Consider the following 13,418-nt stretch of genomic DNA (forward strand, 5'->3'; position numbering starts at 1 on the left):
CTTAAATAGGAACCTGGCGGGGGAGATACCTGGATGTCGGTAAATACTAAAGCCTTCCCTTAGCTGGGATGCTCTGCGGCTGAGCTGCATACAGATCAAACCCTGCTGCTCTAGCATAGGCTTGCGTGGGTGAATGTGCTTTGCCAGAAAGGGGAACCCAGCGAATCGTCGGGTACCACTTCTTACTCCCTGACCCTCTGGATTGACGCCGCCTCCATGAAGGGCGTCTAACCTTCCCCTCAACCTTGGCTCCTAACATCCATCAACCCTGGATCTCCAGGGCGCCTTTCCTTTCGCTACCGAGGAATTGCCCCTTAGTCCCTGCCCTAGTCCGGCATAGCCAGTCTCTCCCAAGGATAACAGGATAAGGGGTGGAGTCCAACACTGCCACTTCAATGTGCATTCTCTCCCCTTTATGCTCAATGGTCACGGGCCAGAGTGGGTACTCCTTGGACACCCCATGGATGCACACAATGGGAACCTTCCCCACACTCTTCCCCAGGCCATTGACTCTCATCCCTTGGGTCAAAACTGACAGGATACAGCCGATTGTTCGGCCCCTGTGTCAACTAGGGCTAACACTTTCCTCCCTGCCACAGAGACTGCTACCTGATATTCCTTTGCGACATTATCATTTGGTCATCGGGCGATCACAAAATCTTGTTTCTCTTTACAAAATCGCTGTGTATGCCCCTCTTTCCCACAGCGAAAACAGCGCAGCTCCTCCTTCTGTGAGGCCTCCCTGGATTTGGATCACCCCGCTTTGTGGGTCGGACTTTGGTATTTCGTACCCTTATCCATTCGGGATTGCTCCTTACGTTCCCCAGGGCTATATGAGGGGGTAGATTTCTCTTCTTCCCAGGAATTTTGGGCATCTAAGTATGCCTCAGCGGCCTCCAGTACGTGGGCGAGGTTTTTGCATCCTTGCCCCTCAAATTTTTAGGGACTGACTCCAAGAACTGCTCTTTGACAATTTCTGTAAACAGAGCTCTCGGATCCCCCAGGCAAGGCTGGAGCCACCTCTCAGCCAATTTGGAGAGACGCTGAACTAGGGCCTTAGGCCTTTCCTTACCCTGCATCACCGTGGCTCTAAACTTCTGCCTGTAATATTCCGGGGTAAACCCTAAATACTCCAGAATATGAGTTTTTATCCCAGGACAAGCAGGCATGATATTCTCACATGTGGGTGACGTCATCTACGGAGCTTGAAGATTCAAGTTTGCTGTGCTGCACCACGCATGTGTGCCTTCCTGCTCCACTAGAGGGCGCATCCCCTCCTCGTGGTCTCCAGTTCTTTCGTTTCCGCGGAGCCAAGAAGTCGTCTTTCTTGCCTCTGCCTGAAAGTGCCTTCTAGCACCGCGATTTTCTTATTTTCTTTATTCGAGAGTCGCTGTGCGCGTGCTTGATTTTTTTTTTTCCTGCCTCATCGCGAAGTCGCGGTTACTTTTGGCAGCCCGGGGGCTCCCGGGTTGTCGCGGCCACGTGGCCTCGTTGGCCGCGGCTTATATTTTTTTCTATGTCCCGGCCTTTGACCGGATTTAAAAAGTGCACCAGGTGCGATTGTCTTTTGTCCATCACAGACCCGCATCGGTGGTGCATTCTCTGCCTGGGGGCCGACCATCCGACCGAGTCCTGCCCCCGGTGTGCTACCTTTCAACGCCGGGCCCTCCGTCGATGAAAGGCCCACATGGCAGTTCTTTTTGCCGCCGACCAGCCCTTGACCTTGGCCTCGAGATCGGCCTCGGCTTCGGCCCCGGCCTTGACCTTGGCCTCGGGTTCCTCGGCCCCGCCTCGGGACTCGACCCCAAAGACCTCGGGTTCTCAGAAGTCCTCGGCTCCGGGTAAGTCCCCTCTTCCTTCCTCAGGTTCCACATCGGCGAAGAAGCCAGCCTCGGGGACGCCGGCCAGGCATGGTGGGAGTTCCTTGCCTACGGCCCCGGCGAAGTCCTCCAAGCCTTCGGGACGTGCCTCCACCACAAGGGAATACTCTAAATTGAGGTCGCCCTCGGTGGAGTGCACTGCGGCCTCGGACATGCCGTCGATGCTGTCCGTGCCGGTCTTTCAGGACATGCTCCGGGCGATGATATCGTCGGAGCTGTCCGCTGCACTGGCCCACCTTCACCCGACCTCGACTTCGCATGCGCCGGACCAGCCTGAGCCTCTTGTCGAGGCCCCTCGGGGCAAGGTGCGCTGGTCTCGCCGCCTCTCGTCCTCCTCAGATTCTTCGCCGAGGCTCTTGAGGCGTTCTTCCCCCGCGGGGCGAAGCGTCACTCGAAATCTGTCGAGTCCTCGGGCCGCAGGAGTTCCAAGAAGGCCTGGAGTTCTCCTCCGCTGCGGGGTTGCTCCCCGACGTCTCGTACTGGAGGACCGCTGAGGGTAACTGAGTTATCGCTTACTAACCCTCGGCTTTTGTTGACTCCCCCTCGGTCCGGGGCTCCGGTCCGAGGCTCCAGGCTTTCGCCAAGGGAGTTCGGGGACAGGTCTCCGGCCCAACGTCGGTCGGTGCCCCGTACCCCGGCGTCGTCCCCGAGGGGCTCCTTGAGGCGACGCAGGTCCTCGACCTCGGAGCGCTCCCCGAGTGCCTCCCCGGTGTCGGAGCGTGTGTCGGAGCGGGAGCCTCGGTACTCTAGAGAGGCTTCCCCTTCTTTTTCGGCGAGGTGAAGGTCACGTTCGCCGTCCCTGCACGGGGCTCCGGGAGCGTCTCCCCCTTCCTTTACTAGATTTGTCCAGGACATGGATCGCGCGCTGGACTTGGACCTCTAGTCTGACTCTCGGTATTCCAAGGAGTACCTGGCGGAGCTGGATATGCCATCTCCGCCTAGGGAGTCCCTCAGGCTGCCGTTGAACCCTGTGCTCCGGCAGACCTTTATCAGAAACCTGGAGACTCCCTATATGGTGACAGCTGTCCCCTCTAAGATGGAGTCGAAGTATCATACGGTGCCTTGCCCGGGGTTCGAGCAACCGCAACTCTCTCACCAGTCATTGCTGGTGGAATCCTCTTTGAAAAAGTCTCAACCCTCCCGGGTCTCAGCGGCGGTCCCTCCGGGTCGTGAGGGCAGGACCCTGGACAAGTTCGGCAGAAGACTCTACCAGAACTCTATGATGGCCTCTAGGGTACTGAACTACACCTTCACCTTTACGTCCTATCTAAAACATCTGATTGGACTATTGGGGGCTTTCATGGCGGATCTACCGGCCTCCCGTCGAGGGGCGTTTGGCCTGCTCCTGGAGGATTTTTCCAATTTGCGGCTCCATCTATTCCATGCGGCCTATGATGGCTTCGAGCTTTCCTCCAGGGTCTCCGCTTTTGCTGTGGCCATGCGTCGGCTGGCTTGGTTGCGCCTGGTCGACATGGACCCTAATTTACAGGATCGGTTGGCGAACCTGCCCTGTGTTGGCAAGGAGCTGTTTGATGACACCATTGAAGCGGCTACAAAGCGCCTCTCAGAGCATGAGAGGTCGTTTGCTTCCCTGGTTCGGCCGAAGCCTAAGCCGCCCGCCTCAAGACCCTTCCGTGCCCTCCCGCACCGCTACTCGCAGAAGTCCACTCCAGCCTTTTCCCGGCCTCTGCCCCGGCGTCAGCAAGCTCATCCTAGGGCTTTACCAAAGTCCCAGCCGGCTGCGGCTGCCCAAACCGTCCCTGTTCTTTTTGACGGGATGCGCGGATGGGGGCTGGCCCCCTCCGCACCGCTGCCAGGCCTTCTTCCCATCGGGGGCCGCCTCAGAGCCTTTTACCCTCGTTGGAAGGCCATCACGTCTTGGCGTGATTTCTTCCGGGTACTCTCTCAACTTTCGGGAGCTTCCACCCGACAGCCCTCCCAGTGCGTGTCCTCCCAATCGGGCGCAGTTGTCCCTCCTTCTCTCGGAGGCACGAGATCTTCTTCGCCTGCGGGCAGTAGAGGTGGTCCCTCCCAGTCAATGGGGGCAGGGGTTTTACTCCCGTTACTTCTTGGTACTGAAGAAGACGGGGGACCTGCGCACGATTCTGGACTTGAAACGCCTCAACAAATTTCTGGTGCGGGAAAAGTTTCGGATGCTTTCCCTTCCGATTCTTTATCCCTTGCTAGACGAGGGCGATTGGCTCTGCTCCCTCGATCTGAAGGAGGCATACACACATGTTCCGGTGCATCCTGCTTATCGCCGGTTTCTGCGGTTTCAGGTGGGAGACCACCATCTGCAATATCGGGTCCTCCCCTTTGGTCTGGCCTCGTCCCCTAGAGTCTTCACGAAGTGTCTCGTGGTGGTTGCAGCAGCCTTGAGGACCCAGGGTCTTCAGGTGTTTCCCTACCTAGACGACTGGTTGATCAAGGCTTCCATCCAGGGACGGGTTATCTCAGCGACCCGACAGACTATTATCTTCCTTCAGGGTCTGGGGTTCGAGGTAAACTTTCCAAAATCTCAGCTGTGCCCCTCTCAATCCTTGCAGTTCATCGGGACGCCTCCGTTCCTTCCTTCCTCCTCCTCGTCTGGAGGTGTTGGTCAATCTGAGTCGACGGATTTCACTGCAGGCCTCAGTCTCGGCGCGCCAAATGATGACTCTGCTGGGCCATATGGCCTCTACCGTCCATGTCACACCGTTCGCCTGTCTACATCTGCGGATTCCGCAATGGACATTGGCCTCTCAGTGGCGTAAGGACCGGGACTCGATCGCCCGTCCCGTGTCGGTGACTCCTTCTTTGAAACGGTCGCTCCGTTGGTGGGCCAACTCTTCCAATCTTTCCAAGGGTTTGCTGTTTCTCGCCCCTTCGCACCACAAGGTCCTCACCACGGACTCCTCGGAGTATGCCTGGGGGGCTCATCTGGACGGCCTGCGCACTCAGGGGATGTGGTCAGCAGAGGACCGTCGCTGTCACATCAATGGAACTTAGAGCCATTTATCTCGCCGCTGTGGCCTTCCGGCATCTGCTTCATGACCGGGTGGTTCTTGTCCGGACGGACAATCAGGTGGCGATGTATTATGTAAACAAACAAGGGGGGACGGGGTCCTGGTCCCTGTGCCAAGAAGCTCTTCGTCTCTGGGAGTGGGCGATTTCCCAAAACATCTTCCTTCGAGCGGTTTACATCCAGGTGGAGTGGAACTGTCTGGCGGACAAACTCAGCCGACTTCTCCAGCCGCACGAGTGGTCACTGCATTCTCAGGTCTTGCGACAGGTGTTCGACTGATGGGGGATAGATCTGTTCGCCTCCCCCCTCAATCACAAACTGCCTCTCTTCTGTTCCCGGATATACTCCCCGGATCGTCTCGAGGCCGACACCTTCCTCCTCGATTGGGAGGGAAGATTCCTCTACGCGTTCCCGTCCTTTTCCTCTGATTCTGCGGACGCTAGTACATCTCAAGTCGGTGCGGGCCACTCTGATCTTGGTTGCTCCTTGGTGGCCTCGTCAGCCTTGGTTCTCCTGCTGCCTTCAACTCAGCGTCCGGGAGCCTCTACTTCTGCCTGTGTTTCCCTCTCTGCTATCTCAGAGTCGAGGCTCTCTTTTGCATCCCAATCTTCAGTCTCTTCATCTGACTGCTTGGTTTCTTTTCCCCTGACTTCTTTCCCTGTGTCTCAGTCGGTCAGGGAGGTGTTGGAGGCTTCTCGTAAAGTCTCGACTAGACTTTGCTACACTCAGAAGTGGACGCGATTCTCGTCCTGGTGTTCCTCTCATCATCTGGAACCTGTGTCTGTTCCTGTGTCTTTGGTTCTGGAGTATTTACTTCATTTATCTCATTTCGGTCTGAAGACAACTTCTATTCGAGTTCATCTTAGTGCGATTGCAGCATTCCATCAGCACTTTGACGGGAAGTCCCTTTCACTTCACCCCTTGGTTTCTCATTTCATGAGGGGTCTCTTGAATGTTCATCCTCCTCTCAAACCTCCTTCTGTGGTTTGGGATCTTAATGTGGTTCTGGCTCAACTTATGAAATCTCCGTTTGAGCCCTTGGGTACTTGTCATCTCAAATTTCTCACTTGGAAGGTGATCTTTCTGATTGCTCTCACTTCTGCTAGAAGAGTTAGTGAGTTGCAGACTTTGGTGGCAGACATAGAAACATAGAACATAGAAACATAGAAGATGATGGCAGAAAAGGGCTACAGCCATCAAGGTCTGCCCACTCTGCTTACCCACCCCCTGTCTATGCCCCTAATGACCAATTTCCTTATCTTGACCCTCGTAGGGATCCCTCATGGGTATCCCATTTATTCTTAAAGTCTGGCACGCTGTCTGCCTCAATCACCTGCACTGGAAGCTTGTTCCAATGATCAACCATTCTCTCTGTGAAGAAATACTTTCTGGTGTCGCCATGAAATTTTCTGTCCCTGAGTTTGAGTGGGTGCCCTCTTGTGGCCGAGGGTCCCTTGAGAAAGAAAATATCATCTTCCACTTCGACACGTCCCGTGAGGTACTTAAATGTTTCGATCATGTCTCCCCTCTCCCTACGTTCCTCGAGAGTGTAGAGCTGCAATTTGTTCAGTCTCTCTTCGTACGAGAGACCCTTGAGCCCGAGATCATCCTGGTGGCCATCCGCTGAACCGATTCAATTCTGCGCACATCTTTACTGTAATGTGGCCTCCAGAATTGCACACAGTACTCCAGATGAGGTCTCACCATGGCTCTGTACAACGGCATTATGACTTCAGGCTTTCGGCTGACGAAACTTCTATTGATACAACCCAATATCTGCCTTGCCTTAGATGAAGCCTTCTCCACTTGATTGGCAGTTTTCATGTCTGCACTGATGATTACTCCTAAATCTCGTTCTGCTGAAGTCCTAGTTAAAGTTTCTCTCCGTTCAAGAAGTACGTCCTGCATGGATTTCCGCTTCCAAGGTGCATGACCTTACATTTCTTAGCATTGAAGCCTAGCTGCCAGGTTGAGGACCAACTTTCCAATGTAAGCAGGTCCTGCGCCATATAATTCTGTAAACTGCATTCCTTACTATATTACATAGTTTGGCGTCATCGGCGAATAGTGTTATTTTACCTTGAAGCCCTTGAGTCAGATCCCCTATGAATATGTTGAAAAGGAGTGGACCCAGGACTGAGCCCTGCGGCACTCACTGGTCACCTCCGATGTTTTAGAGAGGGCACCATTAACCACCACCCTCTGAAGTCTGCACTCAGCCATCATTGACCCATGCAGTTAGTGTCCTCTCCTAACCCCATCGATTCCATCTTGCTTAGCAGCCTGCGGTGTGGGACACTGTCAAAGCTTTACTGAAGTCCAGGTACACGACGTCCAAAAGACTCTCCCAAGTCCAACTTTCTTGTTATCCAGTCAAAGAAGCTGATGAGATTGGATTGGCAGGACCTACCCTTGGTGAATCCATGCTGACTGGGATCCCGAAGATTCCCTTCATTCAAGATCGTGTCCAATTTGCTTTTAATTAGTGTTTCCATGAGTTTGCACACTATTGATGTGAGACTCACCGGTCTATAATTCGCAGCCTCTGCCCTGCAACCCTTTTTATGCAGAGGAACGACATTAGCTAATTTCCAGTCCAGGGGAACTTTCCCCTTACTTAGAGAGAGATTGAATAGCTCAGCCAACGATTTCGCCAGGACATCGCTCAATTCTCTGAGCACTCTTGGGTGCAAATTGTCTGGTCCCATGGCTTTGTTCACCTTGAGTCTTGCCATTTCACTGTAAACTTCACCTGGTGTGAACTTAAAATTCTGAAACGGGTCTTCTGTGCTTTGTGTTGCCTTCAACTGCGGACCGTGTCCCGGTGCCTCACAGGTGAAGACTGAGCAGAAGTATTCATTCAGTAGTTCGGCTTTATCGGAATCTGCTTCCACGTAACTTCCGTCCAGTCTTCTAAGGCGTACTATCCCGCCTGTGTTCCTTTTTCTGTCACTAATATACCTGAAGAAGGATTTGTCCCCCTTTTTAATGTTTTTTGCCAGAATTTCTTCCACTCTAAGTTGTGCCTCTCTAACTGCCATTTTGACCGCTGTAGACCTGGTCCTATATTCTACTTTTGCCTCTCTTTTCTCCGTGCGCTTGTAGGAGAGAAACGCTTTTTTCTTCTCCTTAATGAGGTGCGAGATCTCCGCGGTGAACCATTGGGGTTTATTGTTTCTTTGTCGTTTATTTACTGATTTTATGAAGCGGCTAGTTGCTTCATGTATGGTTGATTTCAGTGTTAACCACTTAGCTTCTCCGCTTGGTCCTGCAGCGTCTGATGGACGAAATCTCCCATGCGTGCGAAGTCTGTGCCCTGGAAATTGAGTACCTTTGTTTTCGTGTTTGATCTAGGGAAGCCTTTCCTAAGGTTGAACCATACTATGTTGTGGTCGCTGGAGGCTAGCGTATCCCCTACTGAGACCTCTGAGATGCTTTCCCCATTGGTGAGTACCAGGTCGAGGATCGCCTGGGCCCTAGTGGGCTCCGTTACCATTTGTTTGAGACGTGCTCCCTTTATGGAGGTTAAGAGCCTCCTGCTACCGCTGGTTGTCGCTGAAATGAGTTCCAGTCTGCATCAGGCATATTGAAGTTCCCCTAGCAGTATAGCTTCTCCTCGTAGAGTGATATTCTCTATGTCTTCAATTAATTCTGCGTCCATGTCTTCAAGTTGTCTTGGGGGTCTGTATACCACACCTAGATACAGGCATTTTTCTCTGCCTCTTGCCAGGTTTACCCAGAGGGACTCCCCAGTGTACTTGACATCTGTGATTCTGGTGGTTTTGATGTCCTCTTTAATGTATAGAGCTACCCCCCTCCTAACCTGCCCTCTCTGTCCTGACGAAGTAGATTGTAGCCCGGTATAGCCATATCCCACCCATGTGAGTCCGTGAACCAAGTTTCAGATATTGCCACCACATCAGACCCGCCTTTCACGGTTTTCCATCATGACAAGGTGGTTCTCCGCACGCATCCTAAGTTTTTGCCAAAAGTGGTGTCTGATTTTCATCTCAATTGTTTTGCCAGTGTTTTTTCCCAAGCCTCACTCTCATCCTGGCGAAGTGGCGCTTCACACACTTGACTGTAAGAGAGCGTTGGCTTTTTATCTTCAACGCACTCAGTCTCATCGGACGGTTCCTCAATTGTTTTTGTCCTTCGACCCTAATCGGTTGGAACGCCCAGTGTCCAAGTGCACCTTGTCCAACTGGTTGGCTGCTTGTATTTCTTTTTGCTACGCTCAGGCTGGTCTCGCGCTGCATGGTCGAGTAACGGGACATAGGGTCCGAGTGATGGCAGCTTCTGTAGCTTTCCTCAGGTCCACGCCTATTGAGGATATTTGCAAAGCTGCCACGTGGTCTTCGGTTCATACTTTCACCTCCCACTCCTGTCTGGATACTCTGTTCAAGAGCGATGGTCGTTTTGGCCAATCGGTTTTGCGTAATCTGTTTTCTTAAATTGCCAACTTCCCTCCGTCCCATTTTTATTAGCTTGGAGGTCACCCACATGTGAGAATATCATGCCTGCTTGTCCTGGGATAAAGCACAGTTACTTACCGTAACAGGTGTTATCCAGGGACAGCAGGCATATATTCTCACAACCCGCCCTCCTCCCCGAGGTTAACTTCTTTGCTGGTTATGTGAACTGGAGACCATGAGGAGGGGATGCGCCCTCTAGTGGAGCAGGAAGGCACATATGCGTGGTGCAGCATAGCAAACTTGAATCTTCAAGTTTGCTTGAAAAGCTGTCCGCGTCGGGGCTCCGTAGATGACGTCACCCACATGTGAGAATATATGCCTGCTGTCCCTGGATAACACCTGTTACGGAAAGTAACTGTGCTTTACGGCCTGATAATTATTGGCCTGGTCCGGGCTCAAAGTTTGGAACGCCGCCAGTTTCACCTGCTAGGCAAGGTAAAAGTCTTACGGCCCACTGTCCTTGTGGCCAGCCTGCTGCAGTGGCTACTCTCTCAAACACGCTTAAAAATTTATCTGGTGCATCACTAGGTGTTATTTTATACAGGTTCAGGAGAGATAAAGGGTTAGCTCCTACCACTGGCTGAAAGAAGAGAGCGAAGAGAAGATGATTAAAGCAGAAATGACAAAAGGTAGAAAAAAAATTTTTTGTTGCTTTACGTTGAATCAAGTAGTATTGATTAAAGTTTATAAATAGGAAATGGAAATAAGGCAATTTTTTGAGGACTAAACCCCTTTCCTCAGGTCAGGACAGGATACCATAACAGCAGTATACTGTACTGCAGGGGTGCCCAAATGGTCGATCGCGATCGACCAGTAGATCGCAAAGGCAATGTGAGTCGATTTCGTTGCCTTTGCGATCTTTTTCTTCCTGCCTCCCCGAGCCAGGCCAGGCGCGTACAAGTGCCAGACTCGCAAGACTTCACCTCCAACATCAATTCTGATGTCGGAGAGGAAGTTCTGGGCCAGGCTTGGGGGGGGGCAGGGGGTGAGAGAGAAAGAAAGGCAGAAATAAAGAGGGGGCAGGGGGAGAGAGAAAGAAAGACAGGCAGGGGGAGAGAGAAAGAGAGACAGAATGAAAAGGGGAGGGGCAGAAAGAAAGAAATATTGGATTTACAGTCAGAAGAAGGAAGTGCAACCAGAGACTCATGAAATCACCAGACAAAAAGGTAGGAAAAATGATTTTATTTTCAATTTAGTTATCAAAATGTGTCCGTTTTGAGAATTTATATCTGCCGTCTATATTTTGCACTATGGCCCAATTTTACTAAACCGCGATAGTGTTTTTTAGGGCAGGGAGCCTATGAGTGTCGAGAGCAGCTCCCTGCACTAAAAAACGCTATTGCGGTTTAGTAAAAGGGGAGAGGGGTATATTTGTCTATTTTTGTATAGTTGTTACTGAGGTGGCATTGCATATTTTAAAGTCATCTGTCTTGACCTCTGAAAAAACCCCACGAATACAAATGATAATTAACATTTTCTCTGCGTAATGTGTGCTTTATGTTTTTAAAAATTTTATTGTTGGTAGATCATTTTGACTTGGTCATTTTAAAAAGTAGCTCGCAAGCTATAAAAGTGTGGGCACCCCTGCTGTACTGTCTTGAAGAAAGATTTGGCCTCTGAAAGCTAATTGAAAAATTGATTTGTCCAAAAAATGGTATTTTCTTTTTTCTCATTATTTGTTTTATTTCTGTTTGTTAATTTGTAAAGTGGTGATTGTTATATAGCAGTTTTTTTCAAATTTACATCTACTGTCTTTATATTTTGCACAGTATTAGAGGACTTGTCACTGTTTCTGTGGTGTTGCATTGTATGCAGAGTTTGGTTTCTTGGTTCAGTTTAACTTTTGTCTACATAGTTCTATTTTTAGTTTGTGATTATTCCATATTGGGCGAGGGTGTATCTGTCTTGTGTGTATGAAAAGGACATGGCTTTCTGTTAGCAATGACTGTGCAGGATCTGGCTTGTTTAGTTTTACATTGCGTGTGTTGATGTTCTAGTGCTCACAGCAGTGTTTAAGATGCTGCATTTTCCTAGGTGCACCCTTGTTGTGTGACTCATGGATTATTGCTAAAAATATCTTTTTTATATAGAGGAGGGGGTTGTTAAAAAATGATCAGCACTAGGTACACCACTGGATTTAATGACCCTATTCTAACTTTACTGTTGATGTAGGTGTTGTCCCACCCCCCCACACACTATAAACAATTAAATTAAATTTGTATTAACATCAATCAGTTTTCAAATGACATTATAAGCAAATAAAAATAAAATATTTTTAATACATGTTTTGCCCTAGCTCTCTCTTTGCACTACACTTCCCCCTCTGTATTCGCTTATTCGCAGTTTTAAACCAAAAAATGCATTTTCATTGTCAGGCTATTTTAAGCCCTGTAAGCCCCCTTAAGCCTTACCTGGTGGTCTAGCGGGTTTTCGGGGCAGGAACGATCTTCCCAGGAAATGGCTCACAGGAAATGGCTTGAGAGACTATGGGAGCTCAAAGCAGCCATTTCCTTTGAGCGATCTGCATGGGGCAGCAGCGTGGGAAGATCGCTCCTGCCTGTAAACCCACTAGACCACCAGGTGAGGCTTAAGGGGGGGGCTTTCAGGGCTTTAAAATAGCTGGGGGAAGCAGGGGTTAGGGGCAGAACCGGTCCAAATATTATTTCACGTTTTTTTAATATTTGCAGGCTGGCTCTGCCCCTAACCCCTACGAATACGGAGGGGGAAGTGTACAGCAAAAAAGTAGCAGATAAAGATCAATTACACAGGTCTCCTTCAAGGCTCAGTAACACCTCTCCATAAATTATGTGAAAGAGGTCTGGAAGTGGGGATCGCATCTATTTCATATCCTCATTGAGACCTCAGGAAGGAACCTAGTGATCAAAACATTATTAGAGGTGCTGTAGAGCCATTTCTTGTATGACTGGATGAGCTATATTTATCTATTTTTTTTTTTTTTAGTTGTTTAAATTCATGCAGAAATAAATGGCTAGATTGAACCTAATGACTTCATTAATGCATTTCTCTTTTTTAAACCTCTATACCATTTGAAAGAGGGCAAATATCTAATTATTCCCATCTAGAATTGATACTTCTTAAATACAGTAAAAATATTACATTACATTAGGGACTTCTATTCCGCCTATACCTTGCAGTTCAAGGCAGATTACAAAAGAGCTAACTGGACATTTCCAGTGAAGTTACAACAGTTTTGGGGTTTTTTGGTTTTTTTTGGTTACAAGGGAGGAGAGGTACCTGGATTAATTCTGGAAGAACTTGCAAATTGGATATTAAATTGATTGTACATTACTGTGTGATATAACAAATAGATTACAGTTAGAGTGCAAATAAGATTACGTTACATTTCAAGGATCTGAATACTTGGTTGGTGTTTTGGGGAGGAAGAGATTATTTAAGTGGAGGTTTTGGGGGAGAATTTATCTAGGAGGAGGGGGAAAGGTTGGGTTAAGATATCTGGATACATTTTTTGAAAAGTAGGGTTTTGATTTCTTTTCGAAAAGTTTTGAAGTCGCCCGTTGCCGTCAATAGGTTGGAGATGGAGTGGTTAAGTTTTGCTGCTTGCGTCGCCAGAAGGTTATCAAACATCTTTTTGCGCTGAGTGCCCTTGAGTGGAGGGAAGGCAAAAGGGTTCTGAGTTCTTCTTTGTCTTGAGGTGAGGATCTGGTTTAGGCGGTTGTTTAGATAGGAGGGGGCGGAGCCGTTTAACGCTTTGAATAATAGACAGTAGAATTTGAATTGAATTCGTGCTTGCATAGGTAGCCAGTGAAAGTCTAGGAAGGCAGTTGTAATATGATCATATTTTCTCAGGGAGTAGATCAGTCTGAGGGCAGTGTTTTGTATAGTCTGAAGTTGTTTTATCATGTTGGCAGGACAAGGTAGATAGAGAGAATTGCAATAGTCCAGTAGACCTAAGACTAGGGATTGGACAATTAGCCTGAATTGTGCTGGGTCGAAGAATTTTCTTATTTTACGTAGATTTCTCATAAATTAAAAAAGCTTTCTGGGATGTTTTATTGATTTGGGACTGCATTGTATTTC

General features: G+C 49.5%; 1 protein-coding gene across 5 annotated transcripts in view; it reads left to right on the forward strand.

The window, feature by feature from the left end:
* Positions 1 to 13,418, forward strand: part of TRADD (TNFRSF1A associated via death domain) — a 293,800-nt gene that overhangs the window by 17,488 nt on the left and 262,894 nt on the right. The window contains exon 1 of one of the 5 annotated variants that reach the window (XM_033942437.1): positions 9,889 to 9,988. The exons of the other annotated variants lie outside the window; for them this stretch is intronic. The gene's annotated coding sequence lies outside the window, so the exon portion shown is untranslated. Of the gene's footprint in view, positions 1 to 9,888; positions 9,989 to 13,418 lie in introns of those variants that run through there. 5 annotated transcript variants of the gene reach the window in all.

This window comes from Geotrypetes seraphini, chromosome 4 (assembly GCF_902459505.1).
Source record: "Geotrypetes seraphini chromosome 4, aGeoSer1.1, whole genome shotgun sequence".
NCBI classification, from domain to species: Eukaryota; Metazoa; Chordata; class Amphibia; order Gymnophiona; family Dermophiidae; genus Geotrypetes; species Geotrypetes seraphini.